This window comes from Lissotriton vulgaris, chromosome 3_1 (genome assembly GCF_964263255.1).
Source record: "Lissotriton vulgaris chromosome 3_1, aLisVul1.2, whole genome shotgun sequence".
In the NCBI taxonomy this organism is placed as follows: Eukaryota; Metazoa; Chordata; class Amphibia; order Caudata; family Salamandridae; genus Lissotriton; species Lissotriton vulgaris.
Genome location: NC_141689.1, coordinates 1,616,026,353 through 1,616,049,937, shown reverse-complemented (window position 1 = coordinate 1,616,049,937; position 23,585 = coordinate 1,616,026,353). Strand labels below are relative to the sequence as shown.

At 46.8% G+C, this 23,585-nt stretch overlaps 1 protein-coding gene and 1 pseudogene across 1 annotated transcript in view; one reads left to right on the top strand and one right to left on the bottom strand.

Annotated features, from left to right (window-relative positions):
* Nucleotides 1-23,585, bottom strand: part of SETD7 (SET domain containing 7, histone lysine methyltransferase) — a 172,631-nt gene that overhangs the window by 104,222 nt on the left and 44,824 nt on the right. The gene's annotated exons all lie outside the window — the stretch shown is intronic.
* LOC147728254 (peroxiredoxin pseudogene) lies at nucleotides 4,369-22,693 on the top strand (annotated as a pseudogene).

The following is a 23,585-nucleotide window of genomic DNA, read 5'->3' as shown; positions in this document are numbered from 1 at the left end:
TTTGACGTTTCCAGGTGGTGTACGTACAACCCTGCCAGACTAGGAGCACAGGTGCTGCCCACGGACGGAGGAGGAAGCACAACGAGGCTGCGGGTTGAGTAAGTACGGCATAGCCGGTTTGGGAAAACGAATAGACAGAGGCATATGGGATGCTACCTACTCGAGCATTCTTACCACGATAATACTTAGATTGAACCCTCTACATACGCATCTCTGTATTATTTGTTTCTCCACCTGCAGTTGGACCCCTATTATACCCTCTGATCTAGCGCTGGCCCATGAGGCACTGGTCCTCATCGTAAAGAGTATGTATTGAAAATAATGTACAGATTTTCCAACCAATCCATCTATATCATAACTATATATAATGTGTGATTATTGTGTGTGTGTGTGATTTACAAAGCAACATTTTGGATCCTTTTCTGAGCTCTCAAGGCATGACCACTGCTATATGTATGTCTGTCCCCCCTTTTTTTCTTACAGGTACTTTAGAAATAGCGCCTTGGGATCCGCGCTTTAGTAACACCATGCTTTTGTCTTTCTAGGCATACTACATGAGTACTTTACTTCATAGCTAGGGATGTGTATCTAGTAATATAAAATATATATACATACACATTGATCCCTTTATTTTCATTTTTTTGGTAAAAATAAGACCCACCGTGGCGACACACTAGTGAGTGACAGGGGGATCTCTTACCCCGGTCCTGACGAAGGGGCATGTCGCCCCGAAACATGTCGGCCCACACAGGAAAGTAAGCTCATAAACCCGCTTACTCTTTCCGACACCACCTTTTTTTAACAATACCAGCCCGTGCTTATTAAATAGTTTTTTGTATCACTAGGCCAGGTATTTTTTAACATCACTCACCTATCACCCCTGACCCCACTGACACTCACTCCATTCACTCACATAGCACCCACAATTAAAAAGGTGCTCCAGCGTAGTCGCTTGTCGCAGCACTGCCCCGTCCGGCAGCCGGGCGGGAAGACCCCGATGATGAAGCATGACACCAAGGGCCCTTTTGGTGTGTGAGGGGTATTTTAACCACATGTGTGTATCCCAAGGTCATCAAGATACGCACTGACCTCTTTGTTTGAGGTGGACCTGTTTGATTACAGTTACTTTTGCAAGAGGAGGACGTGCCCACCTCGGTGCCACACAGCACTACCTCTTCCTCCCCCTTTTGATTTCCTTACTCTTTTGACAGCGCGCAGCTGTGGGAGTACTCTCTCAATTTTATATTGAGATTACCAGTATTTCTGGACCAACACAGAACTACCTATTGTTGGTTTCTGTGTCACTTTTACGTACACTTTACCTGTTTGTGCACATCACAGTTATTTCACACACATAGCCTTCTCACACATTAAGCTAGTTTCCCACCATGGAAGACGCAGCAGGCCTCACCTTCGATGACGAAGAAGTGGATAGGTTACTAGCTAACCTCCGCCCTTTTGAAGGGCTGTGCAACTCAGAACCAGGCACCAACGATAGCGATTGGGATGAATTGGCAGCTCTAAGGAGAACACAGATAAAGACAGCACTTCACGGTCTATTGATGTCAGAATACCTTAAATCTAAGACTGCCCCTTCAGGCCTAATAGTAAAGAATGAACCATTCATTTTCACACATGACCTAGAATTCAAGAGGGACTGGTCATTGATAAGCTGGAGATGTACCAGAGACTGGCTAGTCCTGATTATAAAAACCGCCACAAAACTTACACAAGAACTAAAACTAGAGATAACTAAACTGGAGGTTAAGATTAAGAGCTATCTCTCTCCGGCAGCTCTGAAGAAAAGACTTGAGGAACTTAACCAAGAAATGACGGAGTTTGAACTTACCCTCAAGAAAAACAAATATAAAAAACATAAAAAAGATACAGAGGGATTCACTCAGGAACGCATATATCCATATATCAAAAAAGACTATGTGTCCAAGGATCACAACAGTGATCAAGACACAGATAATTCTGATGCAAGCTCCAACAGTTCAGGTTCCAGTAGGAACAGTAATCAAGGAGCGAGAGGAGGGGGGTGACCCTATCGAAGACCATATCAACAAGGTGGGAGAGGTTGGACACCCTATCAAGGGTATCCTGGGTACATGCAATACCCCCCAATGCCACCCTATATGGACAACCAGTTCCAACTTTGGAACCAACAGGCACCCTCATTCAACCACTATGGCCCTCCGCCTTTTTTAGGCCAGCGCCAAGGCCCCCGAAAGGGAAGAAACCGAAAGGGCACTCAGGTACACTGGAACCAACAACCAACAGCACCCCCGGGTGTGTCAACTCGGAGTCAGACAGCATCAACCAGCAGGGGAACCTAGTGGTAAACCTATCTGAGCTTCAACTTACTGAGGCACAAGAGAAAGTCCTATCCAAGGGTTTGGGTTTCGTCCCAACCAATAAAATGGACAAGTTCAAAATCTGTCAGGAAATGAAAGAGTTCATGCGGAAACTAAAGCTACGAGCATTCTTCCAGAACTCTGAGAATAAATCTGATGATCAATCAGACACAGGACTAAAGAAAAAGTCCACATTTACGCCACTGGACTCCACTATACCAGTCGAACTCCTAGCTTTTGAAAAAGCAGTCATGGAGGACCTAGAGAAACTGCCAACGGATACAAGTACCAGATTTCAAAACATCTCAAGAATAGAGAGAATTGCACTACAAGAACTTGCCAACAACCATGATATCGTGATAAAACCAGCCGACAAAGGCGGAGCCACTGTTATACAGGCCTATGAAAACTACGATAGGGAATGTAGAATATTGTTGGAGGATAGACGCAATTACGAGGTACTGAGGGATGACCCAACTGAAGAGGTCAGAATCAGCATCCAGATAATGGTCGAGGAAGCAATTGCTTTCGACTGGATCTCCAAAAAAGAGAGCGAATTTCTAATACAGGACAATCCTATAACACCTTATTTTTACACGATACCCAAGATTCATAAAGTGGCCCCATACCCACCTGGGCGCCCGATAGTATCTGGTATCAACTCAATCCTGGAACCTCTATCAAAATTCGCCGACGCATTTCTCAGACCTATTGTGCAAGCAACAAATACCTACTTGAAAGACACGAAAGCTGTCTTACAGCTATTGAGGGACATACAATTCGACCCAGAACAACACCTCTTAGTAGGTTTGGATGTAGAGAGTCTCTACACGAGTCTCCCCCACAAAGAAACTCTGGAGATTATAGAGGAAGTTCTTTTTTCCACCGCCTGGGAGTATCACACTCCTAGACAGGTGGTACTTGAATGCATCTCTCTCACACTGACGAAAAACTACTTCCAATACGAGAACACATACTACCTACAGAAACATGGCACGAGCATGGGCAGCACCTGTGCTCCTAGTCTGGCGGGGTTGTACGTACACCACCTGGAAACGTCAAAGATCCTAGCCAATCAAAATCCCTACCGACACCATGTAGTAATGTGGAAGAGGTACATCGACGATGTGCTGGTAATCTGGAAGGGAGATCAGAACTCAGTCGATCTTTTTATGGGATGGCTGAACCAACAAGATCAGTTCCTTAAATTTACACACACAGTTTCCAAAGAAAACCTTGTATTCCTTGACCTGAACATCTACCCGGCTGAGGGGAAACTACAAACCAGCACACACTTTAAACCTACAGCTAAGAACAGCTTGCTCCTTTTTGATAGCTTCCACCCTCGCCATTTACGCGAGAACCTACCCTATGGGCAATTTTTGCGGTTGCGACGCAATTGCAGCAACATCAGCGATTTTAAAAGCCAAGCAACAGATTTGGAGTGCAAATACTCAACAGGAACTATCCAAAGGGCATTATCAAGAAGGGCCAAAAGCGAGCCCGTAACAACAACAGGGAGGCGCTGCTAGAAGAAACCGAGACCAAAGAGCCTGACCAGAGACCAATTTGTGTTACAACATATAACACTAACTCTAATCACATCACAAAAATTGTCAATAAACATTGGAGAATATTAAATTGCGGGAAGCTAGACTTTCCTAAACCAATGTTCTCACACAAAAGAGGCAAAAATCTGAAGGATATACTGGTCCACACTAGGCCAAGAAACACAGAGTCCAACGCCCCTACCAGACTTTCTGAAATAGGAGGCCACCACCCTTGTGGGACGTGTACATCTTGCCAATACACACAAAAAAGTCGCATCATCACTTTCTCTAACCAAACCACATGGGAACAACGCGCCTTTACGAATTGTAATAGTCGCAATGTGGTTTATTTAATCACGTGTCCCTGCAGGAAAGAATATGTGGGGATGACAAGCAGACCAGTAAAAATCCGTATGAATGAACATCGCAGTAATGTGCGCTGCAGAAAAACTACGACAAAGATGGCCACTCATTATGTCACCATGGGCCACAGTATTCACGATCTGAAATGGACAGTCATCGAAATCTTCAAAAGTGACAAAAACCTGCTAACAAAAGAACAACGCTGGGTACATCGGCTGGGCACACACCTCACTGGCCTTAACGATGATATACCCTGGTCCCATGTGAACCCCTGACCAGCGCTCTGAAATAACAGTTGCCCAATCAGTTGTCCTTATCTTGGCATAAATCTGTTACATCTGTTACATATACCCTGGTCCCATGTGAACCCCTGACCAGCGCTCTGACATAATAGTTGCCCAATCAGTTGTCCTTATCTTGGCATAAATCTTTTACATCCAACCCCCCGTGTCTTTACCCAAAAAAACAACATGATGCAACCAAGTGACACATGGGCATCCCACATCAGCCTTGACTATCAGTGCCTTGATTACCAGCCCATCAGTGCTGTTTTTTCAAGTTTTCCACTTCTTCCAAATAGTTATTTTTTTCAAGTTTTTCCATTCTTCCAAATAGTAACTTTTAACCCAACAGTCCCCGTTTTTGTATAAATGGATTGGTCTTTACTAGACCACCGATACACCCTGTGCATACCTTGCACGAACTTGTGATACAACCTCTATCATTACAAGTGCCCGGGGCGCTCGCCTCACAGCGTCTCGGGTTCACACGCGCATGCGCGGAGTTCGTCCCGTTCTCCGCGCATGCGCACCTGAACCTGAGATAGACGCATGCGCGTCTCAGCAACACTTCTTACACTGCGGCCAGCGGCAACGCCCGATCTTTACTTGGCTTCCACTTAATCTCTTAAATTATAAGTCCGGACCATTATCACGGGGCATGTACCTCTTGCAATACCACGCTCTGGCCATAATCAAAAATCTAGCGTCAGCGATCATTTTAACAACGGCCAGTACACCAGCCAGATCTCGGCGCATTTCCTGAGCACAGGTGCCCTTAGTTAACTATCGACTATCAATCAGACCAATCCCTATTAACCAATTACCTCAGCTATAAAAGCACCCGCCCCTTCCTCCATCCTCATTTCCACGGTGGCCACGGACGGAGGAGGAAGCACAACGAGGCTGCGGGTTGAGTAAGTACGGCATAGCCGGTTTGGGAAAACGAATAGACAGAGGCATATGGGATGCTACCTACTCGAGCATTCTTACCACGATAATACTTAGATTGAACCCTCTACATACGCATCTCTGTATTATTTGTTTCTCCACCTGCAGTTGGACCCCTATTATACCCTCTGATCTAGCGCTGGCCCATGAGGCACTGGTCCTCATCGTAAAGAGTATGTATTGAAAATAATGTACAGATTTTCCAACCAATCCATCTATATCATAACTATATATAATGTGTGATTATTGTGTGTGTGTGTGATTTACAAAGCAACATTTTGGATCCTTTTCTGAGCTCTCAAGGCATGACCACTGCTATATGTATGTCTGTCCCCCCTTTTTTTCTTACAGGTACTTTAGAAATAGCGCCTTGGGATCCGCGCTTTAGTAACACCATGCTTTTGTCTTTCTAGGCATACTACATGAGTACTTTACTTCATAGCTAGGGATGTGTATCTAGTAATATAAAATATATATACATACACATTGATCCCTTTATTTTCATTTTTTTGGTAAAAATAAGACCCACCGTGGCGACACACTAGTGAGTGACAGGGGGATCTCTTACCCCGGTCCTGACGAAGGGGCATGTCGCCCCGAAACATGTCGACCCACACAGGAAAGTAAGCTCATAAACCCGCTTACTCTTTCCGACACCACCTTTTTTTAACAATACCAGCCAGTGCTTATTAAATAGTTTTTTGTATCACTAGGCCAGGTATTTTTTAACATCACTCACCTATCACCCCTGACCCCACTGACACTCACTCCATTCACTCACATAGCACCCACAATTAAAAAGGTGCTCCAGCGTAGTCGCTTGTCGCAGCACTGCCCCGTCCGGCAGCCGGGCGGGAAGACCCCGATGATGAAGCATGACACCAAGGGCCCTTTTGGTGTGTGAGGGGTATTTTAACCACATGTGTGTATCCCAAGGTCATCAAGATACGCACTGACCTCTTTGTTTGAGGTGGACCTGTTTGACTTCTGCAATTCCTGCCATACCAGTGTGCTCTGCAGAAAGCCACATGGATTCCATCTGCTCTGCAAGCAGTTGTACATTCAGAAATGATGCAGTTGAATGATGACATAGCACCAGATTGGATACCATGTAATAAAACTCTGTCCAGAAGCTTCTGCAACAGAGACAGTCTTGGGTGACGTGCCAGAAACTTCACCATAAACACAAAGTGACATGACGGAATGGGAAGATGTGACTTCCGCACTCATGATGAAACATATTGCTGGGATCACAACAGCTGAACAAAAACAAAAACAAAACCAAGGGCTTGTTTAAGGGAGACACATGATTTCCACTATTTTCTTGGGGTTTGGGGTTCAAAGCTAGAGGAGCTAAAAGGAGCAGTAGGGTGGGTATTGTCTAATCTGTGCCTGGTGCAGGTTACTTCAAGCCACCAACCATCACACCATAGACAAAAATGTGTCACCTTAGCCCATGTGCAACGTTAGTGCTCGGACTGATGGAGGTATGTGTCAGTGCTTGTGTTTGTGTGAGTTATTGCACTTCAGTGTATCTCGTACAGAAGGGGGCAGCTGTGATGTTAAAAGGAAATGTTTACACTGCTGACATGCTTTTAACCTCTGTTCGTAGGAACACTGTCTATGTGTAAAACTGATCAGGGCCTACTAGACGTAGATAATATGATGTGACAGCTGTTACGAAGGGAGTTTCTGACATAATATTCCACCAGCCACACCAGTGGCAGAGTACTCAAGGATAATGTATGCCATGGAACCAAAGGACAGTATTGCTTAGTGTAAGGAAATGCCTATTTTACCATGATCACCCCAAAGGTTTTGGACTGATGCATCTTGATGACTGTACCAGAGAGATGTACTCTTTGTGCTGGGTGACTTCAATCATAAATTAAATCTGCTGGAATAGATCCTTCGTGTAAGGAGCTGTTAGCCTCATATAATATAGAGGATGCCATCTTCCCTAGGGGAGATATTTCGGCCCAAGATAAGTCTTTAGGTCAATTATTGGGCTCTTTGGGTTTGGTATGCGTGAATGGAAGAATGGAGACTGATCAACCGGCAAAGCTCACATTCATGATAGGCCAGCAAGCCTGCCCAATTGATTATGTGTACATACATGCCTGGAATTTCAAATTAATTAAGTGTTTTGAGGTGGTTCTTGCGGAAGGTAGTGACCACTATCCTCTTGAACTGGAATTATACGGAACAAGGGGTAAACAAGGAGACATCGCTTTTCAGGTACATGTGGACTACCCAAGGCGGCTTACACCCTGTATATCGGAAGAATTTATTGGGAAATTAATCACCGTACAGCAGACTCTTCCACTAGAAAGCATTCGGACTAATAATGGAATTGACTGGTGTTGGACTTGGCCCTTTTGGCAGGTTCACCCCTGAACTTCTTGCTTTGAACTCTGACATTATGGTAGTGATTTCTGGTCTCTGCGCACTTTTGCACTGTGGCCCAGTGTAAAGTGCGTGTGCTCTCTGAGTGCGTGTGGTGAGATTTACCTGCCCTCCCATAGGAATGCATGGGGAATATGTGTGTCCATGGTAGTTCCTAATGTGTGAGGAGTGCAGGGGCGAGTTTGGTATGTGAGAACTTGTGAGATTAAAAGCTGTGCAATGGTGTGCGCAGATTTAATGTGTCTAGTGTAGAAGTGCCACTTTTAGAAGTTGGCATGTCTGTGCAGTGAATGTGAATTGACTGTCTGGCTTGTGATTGGCTGGAGCTGGCTGGTGTGCCTTGCTCCAGGAGTCAGGATGGGTCTGCCCGTTGGTGAATGGGGGGATCTGCATGTTGATGGGAGGGAGGAGTGCACCTGGGACCTGAATAGGGATGGGCCTTCCCTCCACAATGCTGGCTCCACCCCCTGTGGTGTTTCTGATGTCCCTGGTCTGTCCTGTGAATAGGGAGAGGGGCTGAGCAAAACAAAGTGCTCCAGAACCAATTGCATCTGGTTCGCCCCTTGCCTGTACCTTTGGAGATGAAGGAAATGTCTGTATAAAAAGGGGCTGAGAACCCATAAAAAATGTTCTTGTTCCTGACTTGAATCTACCAGGGGCGTGCTGCTGCTGGGGCCCAGAGGAAGGCTTGCCTCCCTGGGCCCTGCCCAGCCCCTGGATGCTTGGAAAACCTTTCTTTGCTGGGAGGTGTTGTGCTCCATCTTTGATGTTCAGGACTTCTTGGGCCCCTTTTTCTCCAGTTACCCTGTTAGACTGGGTGGTACTTGCTCCAGGGCCTCGTGAGCACTTTATTTTGAGCCTGGGAGCTTGGCACGTATTACCCAGCGTAGGGATTCCCTGCACTGTCTGCCTATTGCGGGTGCCACCCCGCTTATGCAATTCTTTATCTGCACGGGTGCCCACCCCGCGACTTTGCCCAGAGTCCTATATAAATTATTGCAGGTACCCACCCCGATGTTTCTTTTTTTTCTGAGAGAGCCTACCCCTCAGTTGATGTGCCGAATGTTGCTGCAGCGTCCGTGGCCCGCCTGGTTGTGGGCGGGGCCACTGGACAGAAGCGGAAGTGCAGCCTGCCGTCGTGGGGCTCCTATGGGAAGGATAGAGAGCCCCGCGGTTGCTGCGGGTAAGAGGAAGTCCCTGTCCCGAGATGGGGGACCGGGTGAAGACGGGCACGGAGAGAGGGCGGGGCTCTGATGAGGTGAGAGAGAGCCCCGCTCGCTGCCCTGAGGACGTCCGCTGAGGCCCCCATGAGCAAGGGAGAGCCCCGGCAGACTGCCAACAGAAGACAGCGTCCGCCGCTGCCTCCGGAGAGCAGCCGGCGAGTAGAGCTGCCCGGGGGGGTGAGTGCGCGAGTGATTCCTGCGCAGCACGGAGCGGCCCCGCTTGACAGAGGGCCGCTCCCACATTTCGCTAATCGTGCTCGGAGCCAGATGGCTCCAACGAGGCCCCCAGTTATCTTAGAGTCCCCATGAGGGACTTGAGGGCATCTGTTGTTTAAAGCCCCGTGTGGCTCCACCATGGGTCCAAGGGTGTAAAGCACCAGGGCGCTCCCCAAGAGGCGCAGAGTTGTTCTAGGAGCCCATGTGCTCCAGTGGGGCATTTATTTCTTAAAGGGTTCCAGAGGGGCCCATGTTCGTGCCCACACTTTTGCCTCACTATCCCTAGAGCCTGAGAGCTCCAATGAAGCCCCAGTTGTTTTCGGAGCCAGGTGACTCCCAGGGGTACCTTATTGAGTTACTGAGCCCCGTGTGGCTCCAACCTGTGGCGCAGTGTTGTTCTAAGGGCCAGCCAGAGCCCATGCCGCAATTTTTACTTTCACAGCTGCCCAGCAAGTAGTGGGCAGCTGCACCGTTTAGGCTCTTTCTTTCAGGGGACCTGTGCTTTTGAACCTAGGAGTGAGATGCACTCCTTCGCCCTACCTTGGCCTTCCACAGCTGCGCAGCACTTAGAGCCAGCTGCAGCGTTTAGGCCTCCAGTTCATTGTTCTCAGCTGCCCAGCCAGTAGTGGGCAGCTGCAATGTTTAGGTTTTCGCGCAGTGGCGAAACCTTGACTTTCGCTGCCTAGGCAGCGGCCCTGACTCTCTGGACCTAGGGCATTTGAGCCCCTTTTTAGATGGCCAGTTGGCCAGAGGGATGGTTACTTTTATAGGGCGCCAGGCCCTAATGTGATTTATGTACTAATGCTATTGGGTGCTAGGAAATGTATTGTGTATAGTATGTTTTGCGCACCCTGTTTCATACCACTAGATATGGTTTATGCATAGGAGGTTGTTTTACCTGTTTAGGTTTGTGTTAGGGAGATTATACTTCCCTGTGTGATTTATGCCCCTAGTGTAATTCTTACTTATGTGGTTAGGGTCTAATGTATTTAGACTTGTGGGATATTGTGCCTGTTAGGATTTATATTTCAGGATGATACGGAGTATAGTGTCTGCCAGTGATTACTGTCTGTGTTCTAAGTTCACTTATATTCTGATACTATTTCTTTACCAAGTGCTGATTCTGACAGTGGCCTACGTGGCCCTGTCATGTGTAAATAATCCCTTGTAAATATTGCCCATGCCAATTGGCACAACGTATATTGTGTGATTACTATCTGATGTGTTTTGAGAATACAAAGGCTATTTCTGATATAACCTTGTGTGGAGTTCCTTTTGTGGGGGGCCTGGGATGTTGTTGCTGGTGGGTGCGTGCACAGATGCTTTACACATTGCCTCCGGGATAAGCCTTACTGCTCATGTCACGTTGCCAAGGGGGTGAGCAGGGGTTATTCTTGGCGTGTAACTCCCTTGCCCTGACTAGAGTAGTGTTTTCTGCCTGGCTTTGGCGCAAGCCTCAGCCAACCAGAAATCCCATTTCTAACAACTGGTTTGAAAACACAATAAAACAATTGGTGGAATGTTTAAGGGTGGAAATGAGATTGGGTCAATCTGGGTTAGGAAGTAAAAACAGAGCCCATAGTAAAGAATGACCCTGGTTTGATGACGAATGTCGTAAAGTAAAAGCAAGTATTAGACACAGGGAAAGAAAACTAAGAGTAAAATACAATGCTGATTTGGACCACACTCTCTTGAAACTAAGGAGAAAATATAAAATGATTATTAGGGATACAAAAAGAACCTATAGAGATAGTTGTTGGGCAAATATGCTAACTGTTATAGAGTTCAAAGATGTGAAAGGCTTTTGGAAACTGGTCCAAGACAGTTCTGGTAAAACCTTAGGGTCTATGCTTTGTGCTGTTCCTGCAGAGGATTGGGTGTGCTATCTGGGGGAAATCTATGGAAAGTGGCAGTTGGTGGAGAAAGTGAGAACACGATCTTAGCCGGGAGTGAGGGAGGAAATAAAGGAGTATTTTACCCCCAGTTATATTAGAAAAGTTAAATCAAGCTTGAATCTAACCCGTGCAGCAGGCCCAGACAATTTGTTCTCAGTGATTTTAAAATCAAGGCCTGAGTGGTGGGCTGAGTTTTTTGCAAAAATGTTCCTGGGGATTCTTAATACAGGCATTATCCCAGGTAATTGGAGAGGAGCAATATTAAGACCAATCCCTAAAAAAGGAGATTCAAAAAACGTGAAAAACTACAGATTAATAAACCTGCTTGACATAGGTGAAAAAGTCTTTGCCAAAGTAATTTTGGAAAGGCTTAAGGACTGGGCCAAAGTAAATCAAATTGTACCCACGCAACAGGGGGGGTTTAAAGAGGGACACTTAAGGATTGACCACTGCTTTGCACTTTGGTCTATTGCGCGGAAGTCGATAGAGCAGAGGGGAAGTTTGTTCTGCTGCTTTGTGGACTTCCGCGCAGCATTTGACCTAGTGGACCGTGAGTTGCTGTGGATTTGTTAGGGTTGATCCAAGCACTTCATACCGATAACTGGGCCCAGATAATTGTAGATGTAGAGGGGAGCTTATCCCAGAAAATTTAGATTGGTAATGGGTTGAGGCAGGGATGCGCATTGGCCCCCTGCTTGTTTCCTTATTTATTGCAGACCTACCCTGAATCCTAGGTAATGAAGGGGGTAAGTCCTAAGCTGGATGAGAAACATATCTCATGTCTATTATATGCGGACGATCTTGTTATAATTGACCAAACAGGGATTGGCCTACAAAGAAAGCTAAATAGGTTTATTGAACACTGTGGTGTAAATAAACTTGTGGTCAATATGGACAAGACAAAGAGTCTATGCTTTAGTAGGAGGAAAATAGGATTTACATGGTTTCTGGGTTCTGAGTAGTTGGAAAAGGTAGCTGAATACAGGTACCTGGGGATGTGGTTCGAGAAAAGTCTGCATTGGCGCACCCACCTTGACGATTTAAAGCTCAGGACATCAGCATCCGTCAGTGGATTGAAAAAATTTAATGGGGTTTATGGTGAAATGTTGGATAGACCGGTCCTAAAAGCCTACATAGCAATGGTACCACCACAATTCCTATATGGTGCTGAATTGATTTATTTGAGTGATAAAAACAGTTGGGACATTGAGGAGGGTAAAACCCTAAAAAATGTATTCTCATTGCCTAAGTCTTCAATGGTCCAGGCGGTGAGATTAGAACTGGGAACCACCTCATGGAGCATATCAGTTTGTATGACCTTATTACGTTTCTGGCAGCGCCAGGAAATGGGTGAAGATTTAAACATTTCAAAATGGTGCAGAAACGAGATATTAAAGAGTGAGCTAACATGGGCAAAATGCATAAGAGCTATCATTAGTAAGGTGTGTTGCATACTGAGGGTTAAGATGTGCCTCCAGACCCTCCAAATTGAGGTAGATAAGAGAGAACTTAGGGCCCGGGGAAATGAGATTTCCCGAGCACAGGACCAAGATTATCTCTGACAGAAAAGTTCTGTGCGTTTTATGGCCACTGCATGGCAAAACGAACAACAGTTCCCCTACATTGATAGGTTACCCTGCAGCTGGTTAAGAAGGGAAATATTAAGGTTAAGAATTGGGGTTAACCTTTGCTACGTCAATAGCGCAGTAAAAATATTTATGATTGATAATAAGGGTAAGTGTGGCTGCTGCTTGGGAAAAACTTGTGACATTTTACATATAGTACTAGATTGTCTGAAGGTTGTAGATATACAAAAAGAACTTTTGCGCCCAATTTTTAAAAAGTACGATGTAATAAATAGAGGCCTGGTAATAAACCTTTTAACAGAAATGAGTACCTTGGACATAGCCTGTGCCATAGGGAAGTTTATTCAAAAACTTAAAGAATTACTCAAAAGTGAATATAGCTGAAAGATTGTTTTATAGTTTTAGGTGATCTGTGTATTTGTATTGTGGATAGGACAATTGAGTGTTTTTCACTTGAAATATTTATGATGTTTAAGAATTGTAATTTATCATTTGTGTTAATGTAGTTTTAAGAACGTTTAAAGACCACTGGTCTACATAAACTTGCTTAGAACTTGACTTGACTTGACTGATGCATTTTACTCAGAGTGCACTGAGGCCTGCAAATCAGAATTCAGTGCAGTTCTCTGACCTGCAAAAGTGTATGTTTGATTGCCTTATACCCATTTGGCATAAGTTAATTAACTTATAAGTCCCTAGTATATGGTACATGGGGTACCCAGGCCCTGTAATTTAAAGTGCATAGCGCTAATTTAGCGTTAATTTAAAGTTGTATCTTGATTTGTGCCTGTGCGTTTATTTAAGGTTTTGCCCCTATCCAGTTTTGCTTTTGGCCTGCAGCCATTTTGTTATTTGTTGTTGTGCCTCCCTGCCCGGACCTCCACCCCGCTACCGCCTCCCAGCTGCTCCTCCCTCCCACTAATACTGTAGGCTCTTCCTTCCTGCAGTTAAGCTGTGGCCGCCCTGAAGTCTTCGGAAGCGGTCGCTCCCCACGCAGCTCCCCGCACTGCTGTGGTATCGTAGCGCTTTAAACTGCAAAATTAATATAATCGCATTGCTCCTACTCCCACTGCTGCCTGTTTACCTTTAAGTCATTTATTGTAGCGCTTAAATTGTATAACGTGCATTATTGCCTGTCTGCTGTTCTCTCTAAATATTTATAGCAGCGCTACTTCTCGAAAGCGTACACTCATCAGCATTGTATTGTGCTTGCCTGCCTTGGCTGAATATTTCAGTTGTGCATAGTGCTAATTTAGCGTTAATTTAAAGTTGTATCTTGATTTGTGCCTTTGCGTGTAATTAAGGTTTTGCCCCTATACAGTTTCGCTTTTGGCCTGCAGCCATTTTGTTATTTGTTGTTGTGCCTCCCTGCCCGGACCTCCACCCCGCTACCGCCTCCCAGCTGCTCCTCCCTCCCACTAATACTGTAGGCTCTACCTTCCTGCAGTTAAGCTGTGGCCGCCCTGAAGTCTTCGGAAGCGGTCGCTCCTCACGCAGCTCCCCACACTGCTGTGGTATCGTAGTGCTTTAAACTGCAAAATTAACATAATCGCATTGCTCCTACTCCCACTGCTGCCTGTTTACCTTTAAGTCCTTTATCGTAGCGCTTAAATTGTATAACGCGCATTAGTGCCTGTCTGCTGTTCTCTCTAAACAATTATAGCAGCGCTACATCTCGAAAGCGCACACTCATCAGCATTGTATTGTGCTTGCCTGCCTTGGCTGAATATTTCAGTTGTGCATAGTGCTAATTTAGCGTTAATTTAAAGTTGTATCTTGATTTGTGCCTTTGTGTTTATTTAAGGTTTTGCCCCTATCCAGTTTCGCTTTTGGCCTGCAGCCATTTTGTTATTTGTTGTTGTGCCTCCCTGCCCGGACTTCCACCCCGCTACCGCCTCCCAGCTGCTCCTCCCTCCCACTAATACTGTAGGCTCTACCTTCCTGCAGTTAAGCTGTGGCCGCCCTGAAGTCTTCGGAAGCGGTCGCTCCCCACGCAGCTGCCCACACTGCTGTGGTATCATAGCGCTTTAAACTGCAAAATTAACATAATCGCATTGCTCCTACTCCCACTGCTGCCTGTTTACCTTTAAGTCATTTATCATAGCGCTTAAATTGTATAACGCGCATTAGTGCCTGTCTGCTGTTCTCTCTAAATATTTATAGCAGCGCTACATCTCGAAAGCGCACACTCATCAGCATTGTATTGTGCTTGCCTGCCTTGGCTGAATATTTCAGTTGTGCATAGCGCTAATTTAGCGTTAATTTAAAGTTGTATCTTGATTTGTGCCTTTGCGTTTATTTAAGGTTTTGCCCCTATCCAGTTTCGCTTTTGGCCTGCAGCCATTTTGTTATTTGTTGTTATGCCTCCCTGCCCGGACCTCCACCCCGCTACCGCCTCCCAGCTGCTCCTCCCTCCCACTAATACTGTAGGCTCTACCTTCCTGCAGTTAAGCTGTGGCCGCCCTGAAGTCTTTGGAAGCGGTCGCTCCCCGCGCAGCTCCCCGCACTGCTGTGGTATTGTAGCGCTTTAAACTGCAAAATTAACATAATCGCATTGCTCCTACTCCCACTGCTGCCTGTTTACCTTTAAGTCATTTATCGTAGCGCTTAAATTGTATAACGAGCATTAGTGCCTGTCTGCTGTTCTCTCTAAATATTTATAGCAGCGCTACATCTCGAAGGCGCACACTCATCAGCATTGTATTGTGCTTGCCTGCCTTGGCTGAATATTTCAGTTGTGCATAGCGCTAATTTAGCGTTAATTTAAAGTTGTATCTTGATTTGTGCCTTTGCTTTCATTTAAGGTTTTGCCCCTATCCAGTTTCGCTTTTGGCCTGCAGCCATTTTGTTATTTGTTGTTGTGCCTCCCTGCCCGGACCTCCACCCCGCTACCGCCTCCCAGCTGCTCCTCCCTCCCACTAATACTGTAGGTTCTACCTTCCTGCAGTTAAGCTGTGGCCGCCCTGAAGTCTTCGGAAGCGGTCGCTCCCCACGCAGCTCCCCGCACTGCTGTGGTATCGTAGCGCTTTAAACTGCAAAATTAACATAATCGCATTGCTCCTACTCCCACTGCTGCCTGTTTACCTTTAAGTCATTTATCATAGCGCTTAAATTGTATAACGCACATTAGTGCCTGTCTGCTGTTCTCTCTAAATATTTATAGCAGCGCTACATCTCGAAAGCGCACACTCATCAGCATTGTATTGTGCTTGCCTGCCTTGGCTGAATATTTCAGTTGTGCATAGCGCTAATTTAGCGTTAATTTAAAGTTGTATCTTGATTTGTGCCTTTGCGTTTATTTAAGGTTTTGCCCCTATCCAGTTTTGCTTTTGGCCTGCAGCCATTTTGTTATTTGTTGTTTTGCCTCCCTGCCCGGACCTCCACCCCGCTACCGCCTCCCAGCTGCTCCTCCCTCGCCCCTCCCCCCTCCGCTACCCTCTAATGACAGATGCACTTATGCGCAGCGTTCACGCACAGCGGTCGCGCCCCATGCGCGCCAAAGGTGCGCCAAAGGTAAGCCCGTCTACGCCCGTCCGTGCCTGGACCGCGCCCAGCGCCAGACCCCCTGGTCCTCGCAATACCCACTCTACTCGCTTAACGTATGACGCCGCTACTCTCCTTGCCCTCAACCCCGGACGCACCCCACATTGCTGCGTAGCTACCTCAGGACACACCCACGGACCATTCGCCTGCCACGCCTGCAAGTTCGCCTGCATCAAGACCCACACCAAATCCTCCTCCTCCAAACACAGCTCTGACTCTAACCACCTGAAGTGCATCCTGCTGAACACCCGCTCGGTCCACAAACACTCCACTGAACTCTGGGACCTACTCGACACTACATCACCGGACGTCGCCTTCCTGACAGAAACCTGGATGAACGCATCATCAGCGCCCGATATCGCCATAGCCATCCCGGACGCTTACAAGATCATCCGAAAGACCGCACCAACCAAACAGGAGGAGGCATCGCCATCGCCCATAAAAACACCATCCGAATCACGACCAGCTCCGACGATAACCTCGCGACCGCCGAACACCTTCACTTCCAGATCCACACCGACCCAGGACCACACTTAGAGGCACCTTCATCTACAGACCACCAGGAACCCGCACACAATTCAACGAAGACATCACTGACTTCATCAGCCCACATGCCCTCACCTCCGAGAACTACATTCTACTGGGAGACCTCAACTTCCACCTGGAAAAGAATAACGGCAGCAACACCACCACCCTTCTGGACAACCTGGCCAATCTCGGACTCAAACAACTTGTTGACACCCCCACCCACTTAGCCGGACACACGCTCGACCCTATCTTCCCCTCCAGCAAACACCTCTCCTTCGATCACACCACAGCTCTCCATTGGACGGACCACAGCTGCGTTCACTTCAGCTACAAAAAGACCACGACCCACATCCCACCACAACCTATTCCTCGAAGAAACTGGAACAAAATCACCACCGACCAACTCTTCACATCGCTTAACCACAACCCCCCGCCGTATCACCGGACCCAAACCAAGCTGCCACCAAACTCACACAATGGATCACCCACAACGCTGACGAATTAGCACCCTTGAAAAACCACCAGACCAAACAAGGTAGCAAAAAGGCCCCCTGGTTCAATGATGACCTTAAGAAATCCAAGAAGTTATGTTGTACCCTCGAGAAAACCTGGAGAAAAAACCCAACCACTAACAACCTGGCCACCCTCAAGGACGCCACCCGCAAACACCACCAATTGATCCGATCCACCAAGAAATCAGCATTCAAGGATCGACTCGACAACAACACCCAAAACAGCAAGGAATTATTCAACATCGTCAAAGAATTTACCAACCCCACCGCCGGCACCAACGACATCACTCCCTCCCAAGACCTCTGCGACTCTTTCTTCTACAACAAAATCGCCGACATACATAACAGCTTTGAAAACCAGTCCGAAGAACAGTCCACTCCACCCACCTCCGAACCTAAACAGCACCATCACAACCTTTGCGCCTGGAACCCAATCACCACTGAAGACACCATACGCCTGATGAACTCCATCCACTCAGGATCGCCAACCGACCCATGTCCCCACCACATTTTCAACAAAGCAGACTCCATCATCGCACCCCATCTCCGCGATGTCATCAACTGTTCCTTCAACTCTGCTACCTTCCCAGAAAGCTGGAAACATGCCGAACTCAGCGCCCTTCTGAAGAAACCCACAGCAGACCCCTCTGAACTTAAGAACTACCGCCCCATCTCACTCCTCCCATTCCCTGCCAAAGTCATTGAGAAAGCCGTTAATAGTAAGCTCGCCGCCTTCCTTGAATCCAACAATTCCCTCGACCCCTCACAATCCGGCTTCTGAGCCAAACACAGCACCGAAACCGCCCTCATCGCAGCTACAGACGACATCCGAACGCTACTGGACAATGGAGAAACAGTTGCCCTCATCCTACTTGACCTCTCTGCCGCCTTCGACACAGTCTGCCATAGAACCCTCATACAACGCCTCAGCAACATCGGAATACAAGGAAAAGCTCTGGACTGGATAATCTCGTTCCTCGCCGGGAGAACCCAGAGAGTCCGCCTCCCCCCATTCAAATCAGACGCCACCGAAGTCATCTGCGGCGTACCACAAGGATCATCACTCAGTCCCACCCTCTTCAACGTTTACATGAGCCCCCTCGCATCCATCGCACGACAACACAACCTCAACATCATCTCCTATGCAGACGACACCCAGCTGATCCTCTCCCTCACCAAAGACCCAAACACCGCCAAAACCAATCTTCATGAAGGAATGAAAGAAGTAGCCGAATGGATGAAGAACAGCCGTTTAAAACTAAACTCAGACAAAACGGAAGTCCTCATCTTAGGATCATCCCCCTCTGCCTGGGATGACTCTTGGTGGCCTCCGGCCCTGGGTACAGCACCCATACCTACAGATCACGCACGTAACCTGGGCTTCATCCTAGACTCCTACCTCTCGATGACCAGACAAGTCAACGCCGTCTCATCTTCATGCTTCAACATCCTTCGCATGCTCAAAAAAACATTCCGTTGGATCCCCCCCGAAACAAGAAAGACAGTCACCCACGCACTGGTCACAAGCCAACTGGATTATGGAAATACCCTCTACGCCGGAACCACAGCCAAACTACAGAAAAAACTCCAACGCATCCAAAACGCCTCAGCCAGACTCATATTGGACATCCCCCGTCAAGCTCACATTTCCGGTCACCTGAAAGACCTCCACTGGCTCCCCGTCAACAAGAGAATAACGTTCCGTCTCCTCACCCACGCACACAAAGCCCTCTACGACCTAGGACCCGAATGCCTCAGCACACGACTGTCCTTCTACACACCCACCCTCCAACTACGATCATCCAATCAAGCCCTCGCCGCAATTCCGCGCAATTATAGATCCACCATGGGAGGAAGATCCTTCTCCTACTTAGCGGCCAAAACCTGGAATTCTCTCCCCGCTCACCTCCGCCTTACACAGAACCACCTCTCCTTCAGAAAGCAGCTGAAAACCTGGCTATTCGATAAGTAATGCACACACCCTCCCTCAAGCACCTTGAGACCCTCTGGGTGAGTAGTGCGCTATACAAATTCCCGAACTTGAATTTGAACTTGGACTGCTGCACTGATTGTGTCACTATGAGTGGGACAAAGTACAACATGTCGCCCAGACTGCTACTGCAGATTGATAGAGCCCTTTTAAACTGCTAACTCAACTTTGCCGTTTAAACTAATGACAAAGTATAGATCTCCCTTTTTAAAATGTATATGTCAACCTAGACGATCCCTAAGGCAGGGTGCTGCATATCCATTGACTAGTAGTTACCGCATCCCCGAGGGCAAGCTGTGAACATTAAAAGTGGCACCCTTGGCAACCAGACCTCAGATCACAGCTGTACTGGAGAGATGACCAAACCAAAGAAGGACAGCCCTGCTGTTCCCTGAACTTGGCAACGAGAGGCTGCACTAAAGGATGGACTGCAACTGTGAGGTTGCACACCTCACCATGTAATAAACTGAATTTCCTCACACTTCGATGCTACTGGCTGCATGTGTGGGCAAGCAGGATAATGTGGATGAGGGGGACATTAGCAATGGGTCCTATGGGGATGATAGTCAGTTCCATGTCACACAGTCTCAGGGAGAGGCTGGGGATTGGCAGGACATTGACAACATTGATTCAACTTTAGAGCATACTGTGTTTAAAGAAAAAGGTGCACGGGTGGATTTCAGAGCACTATAGGCCACTCATCAGGAGACAGCAAGTGACAGTGGGCAGGCAGGTAGGCATGCTAGGGGAAAACAGTGGGGAGAGCCAGATATAGCTTCTGTGTTATGTTGCAAATAGGGAGGATGGGGGGTCCGTTACATATGAGCAATGTGTATAAAATTATTGAGAATCGCATCACAAATCATATATTACAATTATTGCAGCTACGCATTTTGAAACATATTGTAACTGAATAGATTTGCACAGACATGAATACTATGGAACCTAGATCAACATTTTCATAAAACAGATTTAGAAACTTAGGGGCCTATTCACAATCTGCATTTTATAGTTCTTTAGTAGTATTACAATAGTACCACAAAATGCTCTTCACAAACCTATGAGTAGATTACATGAGTAACTTCGTACCTTTATGTATTCAAACCATTGAAACTGATTCACAACGATTTTGCCATGAGTAATCTTACTCTTGTATTGTATTGTATTGTAATTGCATTTGTATAGCGCTTACTACCCCTGACGAGGCATCAAAGCACTTTTTCAGTGAGTAGCATGCTACTCCGGGTCCCATAGAGGATTAGTGTTGAATTAGTATAGTGAAACATGCAAGTAAATTTTAAGTGGTGGATATGTTAGTCAGGTATTTGGATTCGGAAGGATAGAAGAGGAAAGAAGGTTTGTATTTATATAGCGCTTCTAACCCCTGATGGGGTGTTGAAGTGCTTTTTTTGCCAAATAGCACGCTACTCCGGAAACCCATAAAGGATTAGTGGTGAATTAGTATGGTGAAATATGAAAGTAATTTGAGTGGTTGATATTAGTCAGTTATTTGGAGTGAGAAGGATAGCGGAGGGATAGAAGGGAAAGAAAGGTTTGCATTCATATAACGCCTGTTACCCCTGATGGGGTGTTGAAGCGCTTTTCTGGCGAGTAGCAGGCTACTCTGGAACCCATAAAGGGTTAGTGTTCAAAAATAGTATATTGAAATATGAAGTAATTTGAGTGGTGGATATGTTGGTCAGTTATTTGGATTGAGAAGGGTTGAGGAGGGGTAAAAAAGGAAAAAAGGTTTGCATTTATATAGCGCTTGTAACCCTGATGAGGTGTTAAAATGCTTTGTTGACGAGTAGCACGCTACTCTGGAACCCAGAAAGGATTAGTGGTGAATTAGTATAGTGGAACATGGAATTAGAGAAGTGAACATGTTAGTCTGTTATTTCGATTGAAAAGGATAGTGGAGGGAAAGAAGAGTGAAGGATTTCTTTTTTCGGTCATAGCAGTAGGAGGAGGCTTTTGGTTGAGTAAAAAGGGTTTTTGGAGGGGGAGAGTCAGAGTAGTAGTTCTGAATTACTCCTGAAATCCAGGAGTAAGGCAGGAGTTAACCTGAAATATTTTTGGCTTACTTCTGGAATTCTAAAGCAAGTGAGAAGTACTATAAGAGTAAATTGGAGAAAATATTTTGTGAATCTGGCCCATTATATTTTTTCAATACTGTGCCTGATGCTGTGATAACTCGGCATAATGGATATCAGTCAACTCCAACTATCACTGTCCTGGAATCAGTGCAAATGTTTGTGTTACAGTCAGTGGCGTAGCTAGGGGGAGGCGGTGGTGGCGGTCCGCCCCAGGCGGCACTATTTTTGTGGCGGCGGCGCAGCATTGGTGCCCCGTTGCGGCGGGCTTTATAATTTTTGGGGAGACACTCACTGACACTACTGTTAGTCACAGTAGTGTGTCAGTGTCCCCAAATAAATTATAAAGGCCGCCCCAACGGGCCACCAGTGCTGCACAGCCCCGTTTGAAAGCTCAACAAGCAAGCAGGAAAGGACACCTGACCTGCTTGTCAGTTGTAACTGCTCCTGCAGTGGAGATCTGCTTCCCTATAAAGCTGAGCTTGGCCGGCTGCCCGGCAACCCGGTGACAGGATCCTCAAGAAGCAAAGACCGCATGGAGAGCAGGAGCCGAGGTGCATAGCAAGATTTCTGCAGGCAAGGTACAAATTGGGAAATTTGTCCCTGAATTCCAGGCTACAGCCGTCATGCCTGGCGGCGAGGTCAAAGACATCAAGCTTACGGACTACAGAGGAAAGTACCTGATTTTTTCTTCTACCCTTTGGACTTCACCTTTGTTTGCCCCACATAGATCATTGCATTCAGTGACCGCACGGAGGAGATCACTGCGAAAGATCAACTGTGAGCTGATTGTCGCCTCTGTGGACTCTCACTTCTGTCACCTGGCTTGGACCAACACCTCGCGGAAACAAGGCGGACTGGGCTCCATGAACATCCCATTGGTGGCTGAAACCAAGCGCACCATTTCACAAGACCATGGGGTTTTGAAAGAGGATGAAGGGATCTCTTTCAGAGGGCTCTTCATCATCGATGGCAAGGGGATCCTGTGTCAGATCACCATCAATGACCTGCCCGTCGGCCGATCTGTGGACAAAACTCTGCGTTTGGTGCAGGCGTTCCAGCACACTGACAAGTTTGGAGAAGTGTGCCCATCCAGCTGGAAACCCGGAAGTGATACCATCAAGCCAGACATTTCAAAAGCAAAGAGTACTTCTCCATGCAAAAAGCATGATAAAAAGCGTGATAAATGTGATGTACTGTAATCACATAAAATGTCTGTCACTGTCATAGGTGTGCTGCAACAGTATGTGGGGAGCCATGCGGGTCTACTCCAGGCTTCTAGTCCAAGACCTAGGTTTGTGTCTAGTGTTGATCCTAGTTTAGCCTTACAGCTGCTGTAACTTTGGTGCTTAGGCATTTGATAGGATATTGTCTAACGTGTACTGTAAACGCTGTAGCTGTCCGTACATCACGGCCTTTGATCTACTGTTGTGTATACAAAGGGAGCAGATATTTTACAACACTTTTAAACTGTGCCTGCAGTGCTGTGCTGCCGATTGCCACCGCGACCATTGTGCTTGTTGTGGAATGTTGTTGGTCCGTCCTAGCCAGGGCCGTCAATCTTATGAGGCTCGCGAGCGCTACCCAATGACAGCCCTGGGCATCATTTTAGCCAGCCCTCGCTTCTCGCTATCAGAATGTAGCAGTGACGCGTCACGCGCTTCACCGCTACGCACTCTTGTGAGGAGTAATTCTGGGTGGCAGTGCTGGGCAAATTGCCTGCTGGTGACTGCTGCATTACCCACCCCTGGAGTGCCATAGAGACAATGGAGTGAGGTTAGAGTAAGACTGAGCTAAAAAAAAGTTAAAGTTGCAGCTAAACGTTTTCAGAGGGGTGCTGCTGACTCCAGAGCCTCTAGGGTAGAGGCCCTCAAAGTCTCTTGAGCAGAACTGTGAGCGAGGATACTTAAGTTTATCTTCTGTCTAGGACAAGGCCATTTGTTCAAAGCTACACAAACGAGATCGGAAGGGCTCAGGGTGCCCCTACTTCTTTTATTAAAAAGATTCCATTCCCCTACTTCTTCTTTTCGAAACGGTGTCCCAGGATGGCCGAAATAACAAAGGCATTCAGATAAGGCTCGGCTTGCTTTTGTG